Raw genomic sequence first — 22,008 nt, 5'->3', positions numbered from 1 at the left:
ACTCTAGGAAATCGAGACTAGATCTCTCAGCAGTGCCACTAGCTCACAAAGCCATTACCCTGAATGAACCGGCAGAATTACATTCCATTTCGTGGTGCTCATGTTCATTAGCACCAAAAGAGGCAATTATTTGCGATTAAAGCTAAAGGGAGTGTTATTTAAAAGGATTTTCAGCTTTCTAAAATTTTGCCTATAATTTTGTACTGTACAGAGCAGGAAAGGGATATTTCTGTTTAGAAAAACAATTTTTAAGTTCCAACCTACCTTTTGAGCTTCCCTAATAGAAATAACTATCTTGTTTTGTTAATTTCCCTTTTTCTATTATGAAAGTTATGACCATGTTTATATCTAGAGTACCCAAGAATTTTTTTTTTACGTATTTGTATCTTCATAGTCTCTTCAATTAAAATCAAAATAATATGTAAAAAAAGTATGTGCAGGATAAAGTGAAAAAAAAACTTTAGTTTTTTTCTCTTTGTTTATATTGTATTGGATGTGTAAATACAGTATTAAGATGACATTTGGAGATATTCAAAATGTCAAGATAACATGAAGGCCAGCTATCCCATGATAATATTCATTTCTGATCATTTGAAAATCTGTCACTAGGAATGGTGTGTCTTCATTACCAGATTGTAGTTTGTTTGATTTTAAATTGAAAGAAGGAAAATTTAGGAAATGACGTAATCTTCATAAGGTACCTCAGATGCAAAAGCAAAAAAGTAAATGCGCTCAAGAAAAACTCTGAAGAAATATATTGAGTTTAAATCTATATTATTAGACATTTAAATATTAATGTCTGGATATAAAATAACTTATAATAGTTTTAGGCTAATTTGTCATTTATTGACATTAAAGAATATTATTCTTTGAAGTGTTTTTGATTTTTTTTTAACTTTCAGATAACATTTCTAGTTATTAATTCATTATCTAGTCTATCTATTCCTGATGTAGCTAGCCCACAGAGGGCTAGCTTACCAGAATTCACCTTTTTTTTTTACCCCCACAGACCTACCTATAATCAGTTCTAAGGCTACATCCTTTTGTCTTGTATTGAAGTTTTTGTGGCCACCATTTGTAAATTGTTCATAAATATTATAATTTCTAGAATACATAGCAACCATTCAAACTTTAAACTTTGATAGTATGTACATGCCTACAGAAGAAGGTAGACTCCTTGGCTCAATGTTCAAGATGTTCCAGCATCTAATTCCACCTTATTTTTAGGCTTCTTGATTTACTAATCTCCTCCTCAGAATTCTGAGCACGTTCCCATATTCCCATTCTTTGTCTACCTATTGCCTTCCCTGAAATGACTACTTCCTCTTTTCCCAACCTCTGTTGGCCAGAATTCTACCCATTATTAAGACCAAGCTCAGAAACTTCCCATTTGACCCCACCTCATGGAGTTTCATCTTGTTCCCTTCTTGGCTCCTTATCTCTGTTCTATACTCAGTGTATACTTTTCTGGTAATTACTGATTTGTGTCATACTTCCAGTGTTCCATAAACTCCTTGGATACCTTCTTTGTAATCGGTAGGACAGTATTCTGCCTTAGATACATTTTTGTAATGTTTATTTTCTACCTAATTTAAAAATTAAAAAGGGACTGGTACGGGGCCTCCCCTGGTGGCACAGGCGGTTGAGCACTGCACTGTGAAGCTCTCTGTAGCCTCTGCAGTGCCAGTTTGATCCCGGCCAGCCAGCGAGGGTGCCACATGATGAAGCAGACCTCTCCTGTCACACCCGCTGCTCCCCTCAGCAGTGTATTTCGTCAGTTGCCTGTTCTGTTCCCTACTCTGTCTCTGGTGAATCCTCTCACCCTCCTGCGAATCTGGCCTTTACCCTGGTTCTTGTATGTATAAATAAATAAATAAATGAATGAATAAACAAATAAATAAATCTTTTTTTAAAAAAAGGGACTGGTACTTACTAGGTAAAAATGCAAGTCTCTGAATATAGTAGAAGCATCTTATTTGTATAGCGTGATCTAGCACTGAAACCTTCTTCCTAGTAGAACAACCTAAGAACAAAGACATTCCTTTCAAATGCTGTATCATTATGTTAACCATTTTAGTGAAACTTTTATTAGAATCTATTTGGATATGAACCGTGGAACCGTGGAACACAATGGAACATTTTCTGGATGGCTTTGGCGGCATCATGATGAATGCCATGATTAGGTTGCGTCCAACCAATGAAGTGCTTGAGGGTGTAATTTTGGATTTTGTCTTTCCTATGTCCTTGTCAATGCTCCTACAGTGAAGTGGGTTAAGAAGCGAGCTGAAAGGGGATTGGTGTTACTCCTTCAGAGAAGAGGAGACTAGAGGAAGAATTTTGTAACACTCATAGAAAATGGGAACTGGTTGTTAGCCCAAGAGAAATTCAATTTCAAACTAAAAAATGTCTGGCAACCCACGTTTTAAAGAAGATAGAATAAGTAGCTGAAAAAAATTGATACATCCTTCTTGCAGTTACTTACAATAGTAGTAGATAAATACCTTCTAGGAAGATTTAGACCTAATTTTTTTCAGAAGGAGGAGATGAACCAATGACCTCTTATAATCATTTTCAGTCTCATAATTCAGAGCTCAGGGTTACAGGGGTTTTTTTTTTTTGAGGGACCCTTTAATGGATAGATCTATTTTATTTCTATTTTGTATAAGATGTACAACATCCTGAGGGTTTTTGGTCAGGGAGGTATTTTCAGTAATTCAAATAAGGTTGTATGGCAGGAATATTTTTATTTTGTCCCTAATAACTGCTAGTTTAACAAGCTGAAATGAGAACTATCAAGCTGAAATGACAACCAGCAGAAAGAAAACTATCACTCCTCAGCTGCACATTCTACACTGGATCAGAGACATTGGCAAAATATGTGTTATGTGCATATAGAGAATTACAGGTTTAAGACTGTTCTCCAGTCAAGAGAATTGAAGTGGTCATTAGACCAATTACTGCCCTTGGAGTAAGTTCTCTGACTTCCTAGGGCAGATTGTCTGGGGTTTGTTAGAGCAGAGGTCCTGGATGTCATTTGCAGAGCTTGGCTAGAGTGACTAAAGAACACCAACTCCTTACCTCATGGATTTTGTGACTCTTTACCCAAAACTTAAGTGGGTGGAGAAAGGAATGAGTATCATGAGTTAAAACTGATAGCTCATCTCTTTCTCCTGGACTCTGAGATTCTTTCTCTTTCTCAGTCCAAAAATTTCAGTCTTTCCCATCTCTGTCTGTATATATACATACCACCCATTCCACTCTCTGCCCCAGTCCGATTTCTCAAGGCTTCAGAGATGTCCCTGTTGCACAAAACTTTTGTGATTCCTGTTTTCCAGGGCAAAGCAAGTAGCTGCTCTCTTTCCAGCAGGTACTCCTGGGATAACAGAGTGTCTCCTCATAGGCCAAAGTCTGCCCCTGCTGCCAGAACTGCCCAGCATTACCTTTCCAGCTCTTTGAAATTATTTCAGACTCAGACTTAAAGAAAGTTACAAAAATAATACAAAGAATTCCCATATATTCTCCACCCAAATCTATCAGATGTTAACATTTTTCACATCTCCATCTGCTTTCTGCTTTATTCTCAATTTCCCTACTTTTCCCTCTCCCTCTGCTAATACATATTTCCTTCACTGAATTGTTGGAGAGTAAATTGCAGACCTATTGCACCTATTGCTTTACCTTGAAATATCTCAATATTTCTTAAAAACAAAGATACTCCTTTTGCATAAACAGTACAGATTTTAAAATCAAGAAGTCAATGTTGATTCAGCACCATTATCTCATCTACCCACCTTGCTCAACCCTCAATTTTGCCAGTTTTCACTAATGTTCTTTCCAGGAAAATTTTTTTTTCCTAATCCAGGATCATGTGTTGAATTTAGTTACTATGTCTCCTTAGTCCCCTTTATGCTGGAATATTACTCACTTTTTTTGTTTGTTTGGTTACCTTGACATTTTTGAAGTATACAGATCACTTATTATGTACAGTACCCCTCAATTTGGGTTTGTCTGATACTTCCTTGTGATTAGAGTCAAGTTACACATTTTCTGGCAGGAACACCATAGAAGTGATGCTCTGTCCTTGTCAGTGCATCTTGTCAATATCATGGTAATTTCCTTGTCCTGTTACTGGCTTGAGGTGGTGCCTGCCAGGTTTCTTCATTGTAGACCTTATTTCCCTTTATATTCAGTAAATATGTGGTAAGAAAATACTTTGAAATTATGTTAAAAAAAAAAAAAAGATTGTTTTCTGATCCAGTTCTCTAGCCTTAGTGGTTTATGTCTAAAATAATTATTGCTGTGGTAGTTACTAAATGGTGATTTTATAATTTCATTTTTTTTCTACTTATTAGTTGAAATTTTCTGTAAGAAAGCTTTCTTTGTTAATTTTATAATTATTTATCTAATCACTTCTTTGTCTAATTATGGACTCATGGGCTTTTTATTTTACTCTATGGATTATAACTTGTTCTGCCATTATTTGTTTTGATGTTCATATTGTCCTAGATTGAGTCAGAGAAGTCATCATCTGACTCCTCTGTCCTTCAGACATGTCCCCATCCTTTGAACACTTTGTTATTTTCTGGTAGAACACAGTGTTCCAGATAAATCTTGTTCTTTCTCTGTCTTAGCCCTTAGTCATTCATTTGTTCTAATGGTCTTGGTTCTTCATAGTGGAGGGCAATATAAAAACCATGATCTTGGCACTTGGGTAGGCTTGTTGCTACTGGGGTATCACTGCTTCTAGGCATTTTCTCTCTCCCTCTCTCTCTCTCTCACTGTTTCTAGGCATTCTCTCTCTCTCTCTTTCTCTCTCTCTCTCTCTCTCTCTCTCTCTCTCTCTCACACACACACACACACACACACTTATCATGAGTTCATTCTGTAACCTTGTATTCAACATGAACACCACCACAAGATTTTACTCTGTCCTTTCACATTTCCGTATTTGTAATTCTCTTTTCTAACAATAGAAACCTGACTTCTATTACCTATAATATATTTAATGTGCTCAGTCTTAGAATACATATTAAGTAGCTTTAGAATTACTAACTCATGCCACTGTGGACAACACCTCCTTACTAGAGGTTAGTATTTGTATTTAGTTGTTTTTGGCTTTACATAGGACTTAAGCTTCCTAAGTTTCTTTTTGTATAAATGAACAGATAATTTTTTTTCTAATTTTCCTTTTTGCTTACATAAAAGGTAGCATACTATAAATAGTCCTCTACTTTTTGCTTTTACCCACTTAACAATAGTTCCTGGAAATCATTGCATGCTGTTTTTTAAAGATCTTATTCTCTTCTATAGCTGCACTGTACTCTTGTGTGAATTTACTCAGTTAATTTACCTACTCTTCTAGATACGATCATAGTTTGTTATCTACCTTTGTGGCAGGTATACTGTGTTATATACACTTTCAGTTGTTTAGGATTCTGCTTGATTAGGTGAAGAGAAAACAAATACTGCATTGTCTTTTACTCAGGCCTGCAGAGCCAGACCCTGCCTGAGGAGCAGGATTTAAAACCTATTCTCATCTGGCCCAGGAGAGACCCAGAGAAAGCTAGCTGATTCAGCAGTAGGTTGCAGAACATTGTACCTTGTGTTAGTGAGAGAGGTTGGCATCATTATTTACATGTGTGTTTCTGTAAATGCATTCATTTGATCCTAAACTAGAGAATGGAGAAAGAAAAGAGTCACTTCATTAATTTTTTTAACTTTTCGTTCAGCCTGTGTTAATTTGGAACACCCTAAGCTGTACTCTGCTAAACATCAGTGACAAAAATGAAGAAGACATAGTTCTTGTTGGATGGCCAAGTGCACTGACAAATCAACAGTTGGTTGATAGTATATTTGTTCATTATAAATTTTGAGCTCAAAAGAAGTTGAAGTGAAACATTCAGACAGAGAGCCAGCATGTTGAAGAACATGAACAAGGGAGGCAATATGTTCGACATTTGAGTTACTACAAAAGAAATTTCAGGTAGCTTAAAGACTTAGGTGATTTACCAGAATCAAATAATACAAAAACGTTTAAAAAGTAGATGATGATATACAATTATTTATGTGATCTTTGGATGGTCAAGGCTATCCCAAGCATCGAAGCAGTGAAAGAAATAACATAAGAATATAAAGATGGACTTGACTGTATGAAAGTGTAAAACATATATACTGTAAAAAAACCTTAAAATTTAAAAGCCAGCATAATGGGAAAGATGTTTGCAATAAATGAGCCAGGCAAAGTTTTGATATCTGTAATATTTGAACAAATACAATAAGAAAGATTTGATAGAATTAAAACAAACCCTAATTGAAAAATGAGCAAAGAACTCATACAGAGAATGCACAGAAAACAAAAATCATTGGTGGCAGTGGCTTTGCTGACATTTACTGAGTGCCTGATCTGTGCCAGCCACTTTCCTAAGAATCCTCCTAATACTTATTCATACAGTCCTCACAGTGCTTGAGGTATGTATGTACTTTTCACCTTATTCTGTGATTGAGGAAGCCGAGGCAGGTTTTTTCAAATAATAAATGTTGTAGCTGCAATTTAAGTGCAGGCACTTTGACTCTTAGCCACCTTACTCTGAACTCTGTCAAGTACATATGGCTAATTAAAATGTGAACAAAACATTGTTGGTGACTTAAAAATACAAATTCAAATAACTGCAAGATTATAACTTTTGCCTGCCAAATTAGCAAATACTTTAAAATTTACCCAAGTCTAACTAAGTTAGAGCTTTGTTATAGCACACTGGATAAAGTGTAAGTTGGTAGACATTTCTCAGAATTTTGACAATGTGTCAAAATCATCTAACGCATTTTTGAAAATAATTTGTTATAAGGACAGCTATACAGTTTAATCAATATGGATTGATGATTTCATGCTTACTGTATTTAAATTATGGCCTTCCCGTCTTCCTCATCTCTTCCCCCAACTGTAGCAATGTAAATTCGAAGTAGAAAGTTATAAAAATATATATTGCCAAGAGAAAATCAAATCTTTCATAGTCCTATCACTCAAAGAGTTAATGTCTTGATACATTTGTCCTTCATAGTGTCATTATTTATAATAGAAAAACAGCTTGAAACAGTCTCAATATTCAAAGACAGCACCATTCCCCTGAGAAAATCCTGGTACATCTATATGGATGGAACATTATTAATCATTAAGAATTATGTTCTGAATAATATTTAGTGAGATAGGAAAAAGCTTATGATAAATAAGTGACTGAAAATAATATATTTATGTTCTCAATTATGTAAAATTAGATGCAAAGGAAGGAAGGAAACTTTCAGGTTATGTCTAGAATTAGAATTAATTTTCTTACTCATGCTCTTTGCTGTAACTAAAAAAGGAACAAGAGTCAATGAAGGCCTCGCCTAGGGCAGTGGCAATGAGGATGCATGGAAATGAGGAAGCTATTTTCCTATTCATTCTGCGACAAGTGGAGCATCTGGTAGTGTTCAGTAAACGCTGGTTGAATGAATGAACAAACTGAGCTTGGAAAAGTGCAGTTGTTGTAATTTTTGGGCATCCACATGCAGCTTTTGATGGAGTTTGGAACTCAACAGGGGTCTGCATTAGAGGGAGATATTAGGAGTCTTGGGCATGTGGTGGCAGTTGAGAGTATAAGGACAATCTACAGAGAGTATAGGGCTGACAGGGCTAAGGATGGAATTCTGGAAGTTCTAACACTTAAGGGGCTAATAGAATAAAGAAGTCATTGAGGAAATTGAGAAGGATCTAGAAGCAGGAAGTGAATCAGGAGAGAGTGGTATCAGGGAAACTAAATGAAGTCAGTATTTCAACAATGAAAGTCTTAATAATAGCTGACATTTCTAGAGGTTAGTTTTCACAGTGATCCTAGGAAGCAGGATACTACTGTTACCATTTTTCTTTAGGGAACACAGAAACATTAAGAAACATGTCTAATTTCACCCCTCAATCAGTGTTCAGTACCCCCAAAGGAGGAGGTATATCTAAGAAGTAAGAAGTGTACTTTGGAAGAACTGTGGCTTAAAAGTGGATTTTAAATAGGGGCTTCCCAGGTGGTGCAGGCGGTTGAGCACTGCACTGTGAAGCTGTCCGCAGCCTCTACAGCGCAGGTTCGATCACAGCCGGCCAGGGAGAATCCCACATGATGAAGCAGACCTCTCCTGTCTCGCCCGCTGCTCCCCTCAGCAGTGTATTTCTTCAGTCTGCCTCTTCTGGTCTCCACTCTGTCTCTGGTGAATCCTCTCACCCTCCCACAGATCTGGCCTGTACCCCGGTTCTTGTATAAAAATAAATCTTTTATAAAAAAAGTGGATTTTAAATAAATGAATTCAAAAACCCTGACCATAAAGATCAGGGATCACAGGAATTTAGCATTTTTATACTTGACCTAAAGAAATTAGAACATTGGTGAAAAGAAAAGATGAGATCACTGATAAAGAAAGATATCCAGATGGGTTGTTTGTTACAAATTCAGGAAAGGCACTTGATGAAATTCAGCATTCTTTCAGAATTTAAAATAAACACACTAACTAGAATCATAAGAATTCTAAATCTGGGCCTCCCCTGGTGGCGCAGCGATTGAGCGCTGGGCTGCGAAGCTGCCTGCGGCCTCTGCAGCACCAGTTCGATCCCTGGCCACCAGCGAGGGTCCCACATGGCGCACAGACCTCTCCTGCCTGCCCGCTGCTCCACTCAGCAGTGTCCTTTGTCAGTCTGCCTGTTCTGTTCCCTGCCCTGGCTCTGGTGAATTCTCTCCCCCTCCCATGCTTCTGACTGTACCCAGTGCTTGTATAAATAAATAAATAAATCTTTTTTTTTTTTTTTTTAAAGAAATTATTTGGAAAAAAACAAAGAAGAATTCTAAGCCTTACATTGACTTTTCCTTCTTTGTTGCACCCTTACTTTACCTTGGGGGAGCTATAAAGGGTAAATGACATTTAGGTCCAGAAATCTACAAACTTACATGAAAAGTTTTTTTGAGACTACTGTGTGGGCAACAAGCTTATCAATTATGTAAGTTATCAGTAACTGTACATTCAGGCATTTTAAAGCATTAGAATCTGTTTATTTGTAGTATAATCATGAAAGTTTGTAAGTAGGTTCAATTCTTAACTTTATTTATTTGATATTAAAGTTGTGCAGTGTTTCAGGGTTTTCCCTTGACAGCTGTCCAAGAGGCAGTAGGAGTAACTGAATAAATCAGGCACTCATTTCAGCCCTTTGCTCATATTTTCAATAATCTTACGTAGTGAGAGGTTTCACCTGGACTTTCATGAGGTCTGTATTGCTGTCTAAAAACTGAATCTGTAATTAGTGTGTGCTGCTAGACGATGCATGTGGTTGACCCAATTTTGTGTCTATAAGTTTATAAACTCATGTCCTAAAGGTGGTTAACAGTATATCATTCCACTTCTTAAAAATCATACACACACTGGATTTAAGAAAAATAAGAAGTACAGTAAACTTTTTTTTTTTTGTTATAGAGGCATTTTATTTATTTGTTTGTTTGTTTGTTTGTTTGTTTGTTTGTTTGTTTGTTTGTTTTGTTTATACAAGCACTGGGTACAGTCAGAAGCGCGGGAGGGTGAGAGAATTCACCAGAGCCAGAGCAGGGAGCAGAGCAGGCAGAAGGACCGAAGTACACTGCTGAGGTGGGCAGCGGGTGGCAGGAGAGGTCTGCGTGCCATGTGGGACCCTCCTCCGGTGGCCGGGGAGCAACCAGGGCTCGAACCGGCGCCGCAGAGACCACGGGCAGCTTCGCAACCCAGAGCTCAACCACTGCGCCACCGGGGAGGCCCAGAAGTACAGTAAACTTTTAAGGAAAGATACTTCTGGGTACAAATGAATCTTAATTCCTTTGTCACTGAGAATTAAGAGATTTTCTACTCCATTCTATTTCTCTTCTGGTTCTACTAACAGATTTTTTTATTTGGCACATAGGGACTCCTAGGCATATCTTTCCTTTAGCCTCTTCATAGCTCTTTGCTGAGAAAAAGGAAGTACCCCTTAGAAGGAAAAAGCATCTTCTCTCTGGCTTCAAGCTCCTGCCTTTCTGCCCTTCTAGATCCATCACGCAGAATTAGAAAGTCACATATTTCATCTCTACATAGAAAGGTGTGATGTAAAGGGTATAATCATATCTATTCTCTCAAAAAGAAACCTTCTCCCCCTGGAGCTTAGATTCTAGCTGCTCGCTGAAACTTTGTATTATATTATATCTAATCACAGGAATACATTTCATAATAATTTAGGTTGCTAGTCAGCAACTCTAGTTTTAATAGTCTGCCTTCAATAGACTACTTTGAAAGAGCTTCCAAACTTTTCACAACACAAGTAACACTTTGTAACACTTTTATGCAGATATTTAGAGTGGTTTTGTCTTACCCAAAGTAGCTTTTTTGAAACAAATTTTTAAGAATAAACTGCCTGTTTCTTATAGAAAGTAGTAGGTTTAATTCCAGAATTTACACTAGTTAGGTTCTAGGGAGCCATGTTTTACCTGGCCGTGGTAAGCACTAAGGAATTAGAGGACTGTACAGGAATCACTAGCTTCTGCCAAAGGGCAGGTTGAGTGTAATATTGGGGTGAACAGTTCTTCCCAAGAACTGGGTCCCAGCCTGACAGGCCCGGGTAAGAGACTGTATTCCTCTAGTGAGGATCTCTGCTCATCTCTTCACTGTTCCAGTCAACTTAAGGCTACACTTCCCAATAGGTCGTGACCTGAGAATGGATATAGAAGGGAAGACCTAGTAGTGACCAGAATCCTGGTGCCTGTCACCTCACCTTGAGCAGACTCATCCTTTTATTCCACTGGGACAGGTGATACCAATCTTACCATGATGGGATGGAGATCATGAAGCTCTTGGATGGGACATATTTTCTCAGGCTACATGATAAACATTTTATTTCCCCCCACGTAAATAAGCTGTTCATTCCAGGGACCAGCAGTGTGTTTTTAGGAACTGTGACAGGTGTCTCTTGGGAATATGATAAATGACTGAAACACTTAACTCCCTGTAAGGAGATAAGAAATTGAATCATGTAACTTACCAAAAGTAAGCGTCATGGAGGTACAGACCTTGTTCTCTGCTACAGTTTTCCTTCCTGGAAGAACCTAGCACTTAATAGGTCCTTATTGTTTGTTGAACAAATGTTAAATTAATTCCTTTGAGAAGCACTTCCATAATATATTTTTTCTTCTTACATGTGATTCTAAGGAAGGAGAATTTTATTTTATTAGAACATAATCAGTTAGCTGTGTTTTACTTGCAAATGATGTTATGTGTGCGTGCTGCTCTTTTGAAGTCTGGTATTTTTGTTCAAGTGCACCTTGTATCTTAAGACCATTTAAGTTGCTTTAGAAAAAAGATTGTCATTACCTACTATAAACCTTAGGCAGAAAGGACAACTATCACAAAACTCACATTTACACACGGTTGGTTGAAGACACGCTTATCATTTCCTTTAACCGGGTAATTCATTTCTTCATGCGTTTATTTTAAAAGGAAAACTCCAACCTAATCTTAAGAAACTAAGAACACTTCTCTCTGCATAGTTTTCCCAGCAGTGCTCCCTGAGTGAGCACAGTGAAGGCAATCATTAAAGAATACTAATTTATGCTTTTGGAATGATGCTTGAGTCTTTGATAGCCTTTTCTAAGATCGCACCCTCCTTCCCCCCACTTCCCATCACACTTGGAAGATAGGGCCAGCAGCTGCATCTTTAAATTTTTCCTGGTTTTTAGAAGACATGTTTTAACCTGTTTAATCAAGTATGTAATCAAGCATAATGATGATATATTTTAATTGATTCTAGTTTTTAATATAAGGGAAATGGCTATTTTTCTTTATTTTCTCATGTATTTCTCTAAAAGCCTTTGTCATTACTGTTTTATTACATTGGACTGGAGTACACTATATTTTAATATGCTAAAGATAACATCAGGGTTTGAAAATTGAGCTCTCAGTGATTTATTCAGAGGATGACTGTTACTGAATGCATTGAAATGAGTTGCATGAAGCAGTGCAGCTAATGATTTATTTGTCTTATTTTTTAAATAAGCTTGTCATAAATAAGAGCAAATAAATAGCTCTCATAGAATAGTTTGTATTCATTGCTTCAGTGAAAACATACGGTTTGTAGCTAATATTTTGCTTTGCGTAACTCAAAATTTTGTCAGGTCTTAGCATACAAGTAGATTTTTTTTTAAACAAACCTATTGTCTATTTGGATTTCTAACATTGATCAACCGTTGTACTGAAAGTCATTTTGAAAAGCTCTAATAGTGAATTTCACTCAGATAATTAGTATGTAAAAACCTAACTTGTAGCCATTAAATGAAAGTTTAGCAGCATCACCATTGGGACGAGGACTTGTTAAACCTAAATTCCAATCTTTGAACACAGAGCCAAACACACAGTGGGTGCACCAAAAAAAAAGATTTGTTGAAGTGCTTCTCTGGTGGCTTATGGGGTTCAGTCTCAGCGCTATAACCAGTAAGGCCTGAGTTCAATCCCCGTCCAGGGCGCTAACCCACATGGTGCAGCAGACCTCTCCTGCCTCGCCCTCTGTACTCCTCAGCTGTGTATTTCAGCAGATCCGCCTGTTCTGTTCCCCACTCTGTCTCTGGTGAATCCTCTCACACACCCTCATCTCTGGCCTACATCCCAGTTCTTCTATGCATAATATGAACAAATCTTTAAAAAAAAAAAAAAAAAGATTTGTTGAAGGAGTAAATGAATGCTCAAATATACCGGTCCTCTTCTTTGTGTTACCGAACACCTACCAGATTTCACACAGCTAGCTTATGGCAGAAGGGTGCTTCCTCACAGATCTCCTATCAGTCTTTGTTTGTGTTTATTTGTCTTCAGTTATTTATCTCTTTGCCCCTTTCTTCAGTAAACATGCTTTACATAAACTGTGCCAGGCTCAGCCTAGGCAGGAGAGCATAAAGGGTAAATGATCCAGCCCTTGCCCACAGGGTAGTGGACAGTCAGACACACAGGATTCTTCCCAACTCTGTTTTCCATTTTTCCAGTTAAGATACAGGCAAAAGAAGCCTATTTCCTTTTTAAAACAAGAAAAAGAGAAGTCATGTTCTTATTGGTGAAGTTAGTGTTATATATACTTGGGTTTGGTTTCAAGGAAAATACTTACCTTTAAACATGTTTTCCAGCTTGTAATATGGATGTTATGGTTGAAGTAGAGTATTCCGAAGTAAAATTTAACAGCATCCTCTCAGGATGGTAAATCTAAACAACACATTTACCATTTCAGCTGGTTGTAAAGTAGTATTTTTAAAATATCAGTTAGGGTAAAGCAAAAGATTTTCTCTTATTTGTTGAGAATTCTGTTAGGAAAATAAACAGTGCAATCTAGCAGAAGGTATTAAAAAAAGTATTGCTAAAATGTTGGGGAAAACTAATACAGGTAGATTTATGTAATATGTATTTGCATATATTCTTTTGGGAGGGGCAGATTGAATTATTTAAAATGAAATGTAGAGGGTTGGTTCTGTGAAAAGGAGTGTATTTCCCTTTTCATACTAGACAGCAAGGAGGCATCAGAGTCTTGTCAGAAAGACCAAAGATTCACCTAAAAGAAACTCCCACTGGACAATAGAATAATAAATTGTAATTGGTTGAAAAGTAATCAAATGTTTGAACTCACAAGTTCATAATGATCCTTTAAAAACAAAATTAAAGGGCCTCCCTGGTGGCGCAAGGGGTTAAGCACCACACTATGAAGCAATCCGCAGCCTCTGCAGCACCGAGTTCAATCCCTAGAGAAACCCACATGGCAAAGCAGACCTCTCCGCTTCTCCCCTCAGCAGTGTATTTCAGTCAGTCTGCCTATTCTGTTCCCCACTCTGTCTCTGGTGGATCCTCTCACTTCCTGCATCCCTGGCCTGTGCCCCAGCTCTTGTATGCATAAATCAATCTTAAAAAAAAAAAAAATTAGCGAATGAAAGGTACCCATACATTATCTTGAAAATTTCTGAAAAGCATTTTTTTAAAAAGTATTAACCTTCTTTCTTGTATGAACTGTCCACCATTAAATGAGGGAAAGTATCTTTATATAATGGTAGTTGAATTAACAAATGAAATATTTTTATTTTTTTTTTTATTTTTTTTTTAAAGATTTATTTATTTATTTATACAAGCACTGGGTACAGTCAGAAGCGCGGGAGGGTGAGAGAATTCACCAGAGCCAGAGCAGGGAGCAGAGCAGGCAGAAGGACCGAAGTACACTGCTGAGGGGAGCAGCGGGTGGCAGGAGAGGTCTGCGCGCCATGTGGGACCCACCTCCGGTGGCCGGGGAGCAACCGGGGATCGAACCAGCGCTGTGGAGACTTTGGCTTCGGGCAGCTTCACAACCCAGCGCTCAACCACTGCGCCACCAGGGAGGCCCACAAATGAAATTTAAATGATAAATTAGAACATCATTATTTTTGTGATTCTACCAATGAATCAATGGATCTAGACATTGGATATCACACACAAACTCTGGGAAAAAGAAAAGGGAAGCAACCAGAAATATGTTTCCTGATCAAGGAACATAGCACCCCCAGTAGTAATGCGAAAGGAACAAACCCAAGTCTATTCAAGCCTGTGGGTCCAGCCTCCAGGTATTTAGAGAAAAGAGAAACAAATTGAACTGCACTTCAGTTTTGCAATCATTAAAATCCAGATTGTGGAACAGATAAATTTTCTAACGTAAAAGGTTGGAGGGGGATAATCGTAGATAAAAAAAGTCTTAAAATGTATTTTTATTCTTTCTAAGGGAAAAGACTATATTACAGTACCTGGTGATATTTTGGTGATAAAAGTATAAAGAAACACAAAGGATTACTATGAAAGTCAGGATAGTAGTTGTTTATGAGGGAGAGAGGAGAGATGATTAGGATGGGACAAACTGAAGGTTTTAGGGTGTAGCAGGCAAATTTCAATTAATGATCTCAGGTGAATACTACAGGGGTGGTTAATATAGGATAATCATTAAGCTATACATTTATTCACTTATTCAATGCCATTTCCTATATCCATTTTTTTTCTTTTTTTTTTAAAGAAAGTGATTTCTTTTTTTTTAAAGATTTATTTATTTATTTATACAAGCACTGGGTACAGTCAGAAGCGCGGGAGGGTGAGAGAATTCACGAGAGCCAGAGCGGGGAGCAGAGCAGGCAGAGGGACCAAAGTACACTGCTAAGGGGAGCAGCAGGCGGCAGGAGAGGTCTGCGCGCCATGTGGGACCCTCCTCCGGTGGCCGGGAAGCAGCCAGTGATCAAACCGGTGCTGTAGAGGCTGCGGGCAGCTTCACAACCCAGCGCTCAACCGCTGCGCCACTGGGGAGGCCCAGTTTCTTTCTTAAGAATCTTAACTTGGTCTTAAATTGGGAGATCATGCCCTGTGAATCTTTCTTAGAACTTAAGATTTTTGACCCTGAAAATTGGAAAACTGGGGCCTCCCTGGTGGCACGGGGTTAAAGTCTCAGCACTATGAAGCTATCACCAGCCACTGCAACATGAGTTTGGTCCCCAACCAGGTAGCTAACCCATATGGCACTGCAGACCTCGCTTGTCTTAACCCATGCTCCCCTCAGCAGTGTATTTCAGTAGATTCGCCAGTTCTACTCCCCACTCTTGTCTCTGGTGAATCCTCTCACCCCCTGCACCTCTGGCCTATACCCCAATAATTGTATGCATAAATAAAAAGAAATCTTTAAAAGCAGTTCTGTGAAGCTGTCTGCAGCCTCTGCAGCACGGATTCAATTCCTGGCCAGCCAGGGAGCAACCCACATGGTGTGGCAGACCTCCCCTGTCTCACGCCCGCTGCTCCTCTCAGCAGTGCTTTCGGTCCAACTGCCTGTTCTGCTCCCAGCTCTGTCTCTGGTGAATTCTCTCACCCTCCCGCGCCTCTGGCCTGTACCCCAGCTCTTGTATAAATAAATAAATCCTTAAAAAAAAAACTGGAAAACTTTTTTATTTATTGGTGTCTTTGTATGAGTGATACTTTTAAAAGAAATAAATTTTCACTTTTACTGCTTTCTGATCAAAATGTGAATACGTGAGTATCAGGTGTATTGGCATCAACTCTTATGTCAGACTTTGCAGAACTATAGAAGGAAATGTATTGAAATTTACTAGAATCATATCTTCTCAAGTGTTGAGTCTAGTCCAACAAGGAACGACGTTCTATAAATGATGCTTTATTCTTAAACCTAGAGAAACATAATTGAATGGTTATATGTTAACAGAGTGATGATAAAATAGAGAATTTGAACAAGGAATGGCTTTACAGATAATATGGGTGGACTAAAGAGAAAATATGCAACAGAGTAGCCAAACGGATAAAGAGACACTGCAGCTTTGGAACTTCATGTTTGTTTACTGTTTTTCCTTTTTTCTTTCCTTCTTTTGGCTAAAAATCCAAAATGAAGAAAAGGAATACTAGCAGAAGCTGTGAAGTATAGTAAATTGCCCTTGCTTCCTTCTAGAATGTGGAGTGTTTAGCAGTTCTAATATTTGGGGCAGATCATTAGACCGAGAAACAGTGCTTCCAGAAGAACAAAGATATTTAAAGTTAGATTTTAAGAAAGAGAATGAAAAAAACTGGACTGTCTGAAAATATACTGAAATGAGGCTCTGCTGATTATTTATTGCAAAAACAGTCTTCCTTCTTCTTAAGATGATTCTCTGATGTAGATTAGAAGCCCTGCCCAGTGGTTTCCCCAGTGTTAGAGCTTTCCCCCAAGAATTTAAGGAAGTTAATGAGATTTTTTTTTTCCTACCAAAGCAGAAGATGCATCTGAGGACCTTGACAGCCTTCTGCCCCTGCAGCTTTTCAGTTGCATCCAGTTAAAAATGTGCAACTATAATGAATGTTTTTAGAGAGAAAATAAAAATACCTGTGAATTTGTTTTAAATGTTGTTTATTTTACCAAATAATTTAGATAAATCTTTCTTGGAGAAGGAGGGAGTCCATCAGGTTTCATTAATAATATGGAACTTTTCAGAGGATTACTTTGAAATACCTCCCTGCCAACTTTTCATAAATTAAGTATAAACTTTCTTTGACCTCATCACATAATTAAATAGCTGTTGAAGGGTTAAAACCAGCTAAAAGGCGATTTGGTATCTCAAGCTCTATTCTCCTACAAAATTATACAGGAAGTTTCTTTTGCTTCTCAAGCAGGGTAATTATAAGAGACAGTTATATAATTTACAGTTTCAGTCTGCACGTCCATAATCACATACTTCCACCTAGTTGTATATATACTCCCATGAGTATCTGCGTTGTACTTTGATTTGTAAATGATGATTACAAGTGTGATTGATTGCTTGTAAAGTAGCATACTGAACTGATTTTTTGGAGTCCCTGTCATTTAGTTTGTGGTTCTTACGTTCAGAAGTTATACTAGTTAACAAATTAAACTCTCAGAGCTGTTTTCCTTACAAATTTGAAAAATGTATACACACACACACACTCACAACCTAACTAGAAAAGTGCCTAGAAAACTGTAAACACTCTACTGTTGGACATACTACTGAATCATTCAAATCCATTGAAACTTGAATGGCGATCCCTTGATAAATAGTGACCACACAGTATAAAGGTTCATGGGAATAAAATTAATGGACTGTGGCTAAAGTCGTGCCTGTTTCCATGTATTGTACTGAAGTCTCAACCCTCATACTACAAATATCAGGGAGTTAGTCTAAACAGAGGACTCCCAGAAGGGTATCACATACTAACTGAAGAGAGAGTAACTGATGTCTTTAATACTGCTTCTGATGAAATTGTATATGTTTCTATTTTCTAATAGCTAAGATCTAACCATAGCCAATTGGAACTTTAAGATTCCTGTACTGTTACAGGCTAGATTCCTACATGACACTAAATCCACCGGCAAACCCACTAGCCAGTTATTAAAACCCCAGCTCCCACCCCAGTGAGCATGTGTACTACATATCTCATCAGTAACCCTGTGGAGACACTACCATTTACCACCAGAGGTTGTCAACTCACATTCTCTTTGAGTGTATGAAAGTGTATGAAAGACAAAAAAAAAATAAGAAAAAAGAGAAGTTTTCTGTTTGATAGACCAGTGGGGTAGAATTCTTTGTCTGAGACAACTATAGAATGTTTCTCTACCTTCTGTTTTCAACAGTAGTTGATCAGTCATATTGGATGATGGGCTATGCTTTGATTTTAGAAAGTTATCTCAAAAACTGACAAGTTCTCTTTTTGATGTGTACTGTGAAAACAAAAATTTTCGAAAGATGTGTATTCTTAGTTTTTTCTTTCTTCAGTCTTGCTATATATTTGTATTTGCTATGTGAAAACTCATCATCCAGAATTGGAATTGCAACATACTTTGTCCTATTTTTTGAAAATTGCAGCTGGTACAAAGAGAGAGACAGCATTTTTTTTGGGGGGGTGAGGGACAGGTTGTGAAAGAGCAAATGGAAAGGCAAGTTGTTTTTTTAACCATCTTGTCTCTCGAAGCTGGGTTTTGAAATTAGTGGCAGTGTCCATGCAGGTATAAACACACTCACCCTCATTCTGCCAGGTAGGATCTAGATATTGGAATAAACTATGTCACCTGCCCCCATACAACTTATACAAGTGAACAAAAGAAACTCCAGTTTTTATTTTTAGTAATTTATTTAAGAAGTTCAATTGCAGTGTTTTAGCAGCAGGAGAATGGTCTTAGGTGTAGCAGTATAAGAAGTAAGTGTATTCATTTGCTTGGAGCAGATGCTATGTTTGAAGTGTGTATGTGTTTAATGCAGTGATTAAAGTCTTATAATTTTTCTGTATTGATGGTAAATTCTTGTTACTAGGATTTTGTGATATGAAATGTGAAAATTTTATTTAGGCTTCAACTTTGAAAAATTAAATTATTTTCTGAAATAGATTTTCATATTGAATCTGTAGTATGAACTTTTGCCAACTTATGAGAGAGGAACTAATCTGAAAGTGCCAAATTTCTTCATCTTGTTTTTGTTGTTGTTGTTGTTAAATTTGTTTCTGCTAAAACTTTTCAGAATTTAAACATGGTCTGAATTGGGAAAATTGAATGTGGCTTAAGAGAAAGGCATTGGACATGTCTTTTCCATTCTTGTCACTTTGGAGACCGTGGTACAGTCGGCCCTTGAGTGACATTTTGTTCATATTGTTTCATGTTAATGATAAAAGGAATGCTGGTCATTTATGTTGATGAGAAAAGAAATGCAAGTCATAATATGTCTGAGACCAGAGTGACCTGAGATAGGTGAGAGTTGAGATTGGTGAGAAGTAAATATCTATAGTTCTTAAAAGCTCCTAAGTGATTCTAATGTGAGCGAAGATTAAGAACCATCAGACAAGGGGATAGAAAAGGGAGAAATAAAGAGGACATTGTCACTGAGTTAGATTATCAAGTATAAAAAATACCATTGACTCATCTTGGGCCCATGGCTCTCTCACAGGGGTATCTGTTTTAGTCACATACACACACCCCAACTCAGGAGCTCATTGGAAAGGTACAGATATCTACCCTTCCCAACATAAGGGTGCCAGAAAGAGGGGAGTCCCTTTTTCTGCCACCTACCACCCTATCTGTGAGTTTAAATAAGCACCTACCTTTTTCTTGGGTGACTGACACACAGCATGACCACCCCCTTCAAGGGAGTCCACACCCACTCACAAAATAATTGAACTCATCTGGTCAATTCCAGCATAGCCTATAGGTTTGTGCACCCATGTGTGCACACTCCACTGGAGTCAACCGCTGAGGAGATTTTGGGATCCTTGAGAGATCAGAAAACGGGAGTTAGAGAACGGGTTGGTAGACGGCCCAGGACAGCTAATCTTCCGTCCCCAAAGACCCACTGTCTCCATTCTCTGCGTTTCACTAGCTCAGGCCATTTTCCCAGGGACACACTTGGTGCTTCTGGAACATTTGAATGGTGTTTCATTGTCCTGGGACTCTCTCTGACTTCTGCTGAAGCCCTCAAATAGTCATTATTATTGTGGTTTAATGTTGTTTAAAAAAAATTCAACTGTGTAAATTTTTAAAACATTTGCTTTATTCAATGATTCATGAATCTGGCAGCATTCAATCTAGCCTATAGAGAGGAGCTCTGGGGAGCTGTACAGAATGAAAGACTTATAGATAAAAGGGAGTGAGAACAAGGAAATTATGCTAGCAAAAAGTGAATTGGTTGTGATAAGATCAATTTCCTTTAAGGGATGGCACGTAACCTCCCTGGTGCTGACCAGGTGATTCCTGACTAGTTTAAGATTCCATTTCTGGGAGAGGCCAGAATTAAAACCAAGTCTGTTTGGTTGCATGAGGCTTAGCATAAGTGACTCCATTTGGTGACTGTTGTCTTGTATTTAACAAGGGCCTTGCTGTTTCCTGAGGGTAGTTCCCGTGGTTCAGGACTTTAGAGCCAAATGGAATTTGAGGGGGGCAGGGCACAGAACTGTGTTTGCTGAGAACTTTCAGTCACCAGTTTTTTAAATCATTCCTGAGGCAGGATGTGTAAGGGGTTTTTTTGGTGGTTGTGTTTTGTGGTTTTTTTTTTTTTTTTCATAACTTCTTCCTTTAATTAAATTTATATTTGGGAGGTAAACTGGGGGAATCGGAGGCGGGAGTGGGGAGGACTTGTGTCTGAGGCTATAGAGTGATTTTTCAGGCAAAAATAGGAAAAGAAAGGTAGTTTTTCTCAATCATACTCTTTAGAGCAGTCTGTCATCTCCCTTCTGTCTAAATTTTCTTTCCCTTACATTAAAGATACCTAATTACCCAAATCTTGAGATTTTATTCATTCAGTATGTTGAATAACAGCTAATACCTATAGGGTTACTGTAAAAATGCCAAGCACTGTTGTACATACTTTGTATTAATTCATTTAACTCCTATAACCATACTGATAGATATGGTTGTTATCCATTTTATGGATGAGGCATCTGAAGCACAGAGGTTAAATAACTTGCCCAAAGTCACACAGCTGATAATACTGGGCCCTGAATCCATTCCAGGTTGTCTGCTTCTAAAATCCATTCTCTACATCCTCTCACAGTCTCTCATACTGTAGTCAATAATGCTATATTATTATGGCAATAAATGACCTTACTGCCCAACTTTTAAAATTTTTTCTTTATGTTTTACTTAATGCTGATGGTCTCAAAGTATGGGTATCCCTAAGGTCTACTCCAGAGAATCTTTAAGTTCATAACTATTTTCAAAGCAATACTAAGATACTATTTGTCCTTTTTACTTATTCTCATCAGTGTTCAGTGGAGTTTTCAAGAAATTTCATGACCTGTGAAATCAGAACAGACTGACTATCAAAGCAGAAAATTTAGAATTTCATGAAAATTTAGCTATTTCTCTTAAGCCAAATGTTAGAAATTTACAAAAGTGTAAAATGTTGCCACTATTCTATTTTTGTGTATGTTTTGGAAAATGTAAATTTTTTTCGTAAAAATTTTGTTAGCTCTTCATGAGCTTCATTTTTTAATGAATTAATGTTTCAAGTTTCTTAATAAAATCAATAGCTGTAACCCTTATATACAAAAGTTTTTAAATCATTTTTTTTTTTTAGTGTGAAGAGATCCAAGACCAAATAATTTGAGAACCACTTTTTTTAACATATAAACCCTTGCTATTCAGTTGTGACCTGTGGTATAGGAACTTGTTAGAAACACAGAATGTCAGACCCCACTGCAGACCGACTGAATGAGAATCCATTTGTAACAGGGAGCGGATTGTTTGCACTACAAACATGAGAAGCTCGGGCATAAAACATATGGACCAAGCCACTCAGCACCTCAGTGACCACTGGCTAAGTTTTAGTCTGATGGGACTTTGAAGACTCTTGTTTACAGTTCTGTACCATCAAGGAGTTGGGTGAAGTCCTGGATTCCTTGGCCCCACTGTGACTTTCCCTACTGCCCAAGGAGAATTTCACATCCACAGCAAGATCAGCAACTCCATTGCAGAGGTTATAGCCCTGG

The 22,008-nt window shown here is 37.7% G+C and overlaps 1 protein-coding gene across 9 annotated transcripts in view; it reads left to right on the top strand.

Annotated features, from left to right (window-relative positions):
• Positions 1 to 22,008, top strand: part of KAT6B (lysine acetyltransferase 6B) — a 177,028-nt gene that overhangs the window by 138,558 nt on the left and 16,462 nt on the right. The window lies entirely within an intron of this gene.

Source organism: Talpa occidentalis, unplaced genomic scaffold, assembly GCF_014898055.3.
Source record: "Talpa occidentalis isolate TD23 unplaced genomic scaffold, MPIMG_talOcc4v2.1 talOcc4.8, whole genome shotgun sequence".
Classification (NCBI taxonomy): Eukaryota; Metazoa; Chordata; class Mammalia; order Eulipotyphla; family Talpidae; genus Talpa; species Talpa occidentalis.
The sequence above is the reverse complement of the archived record's forward strand: the minus strand, read 5'-3'. Positions and strand labels throughout refer to the sequence as shown.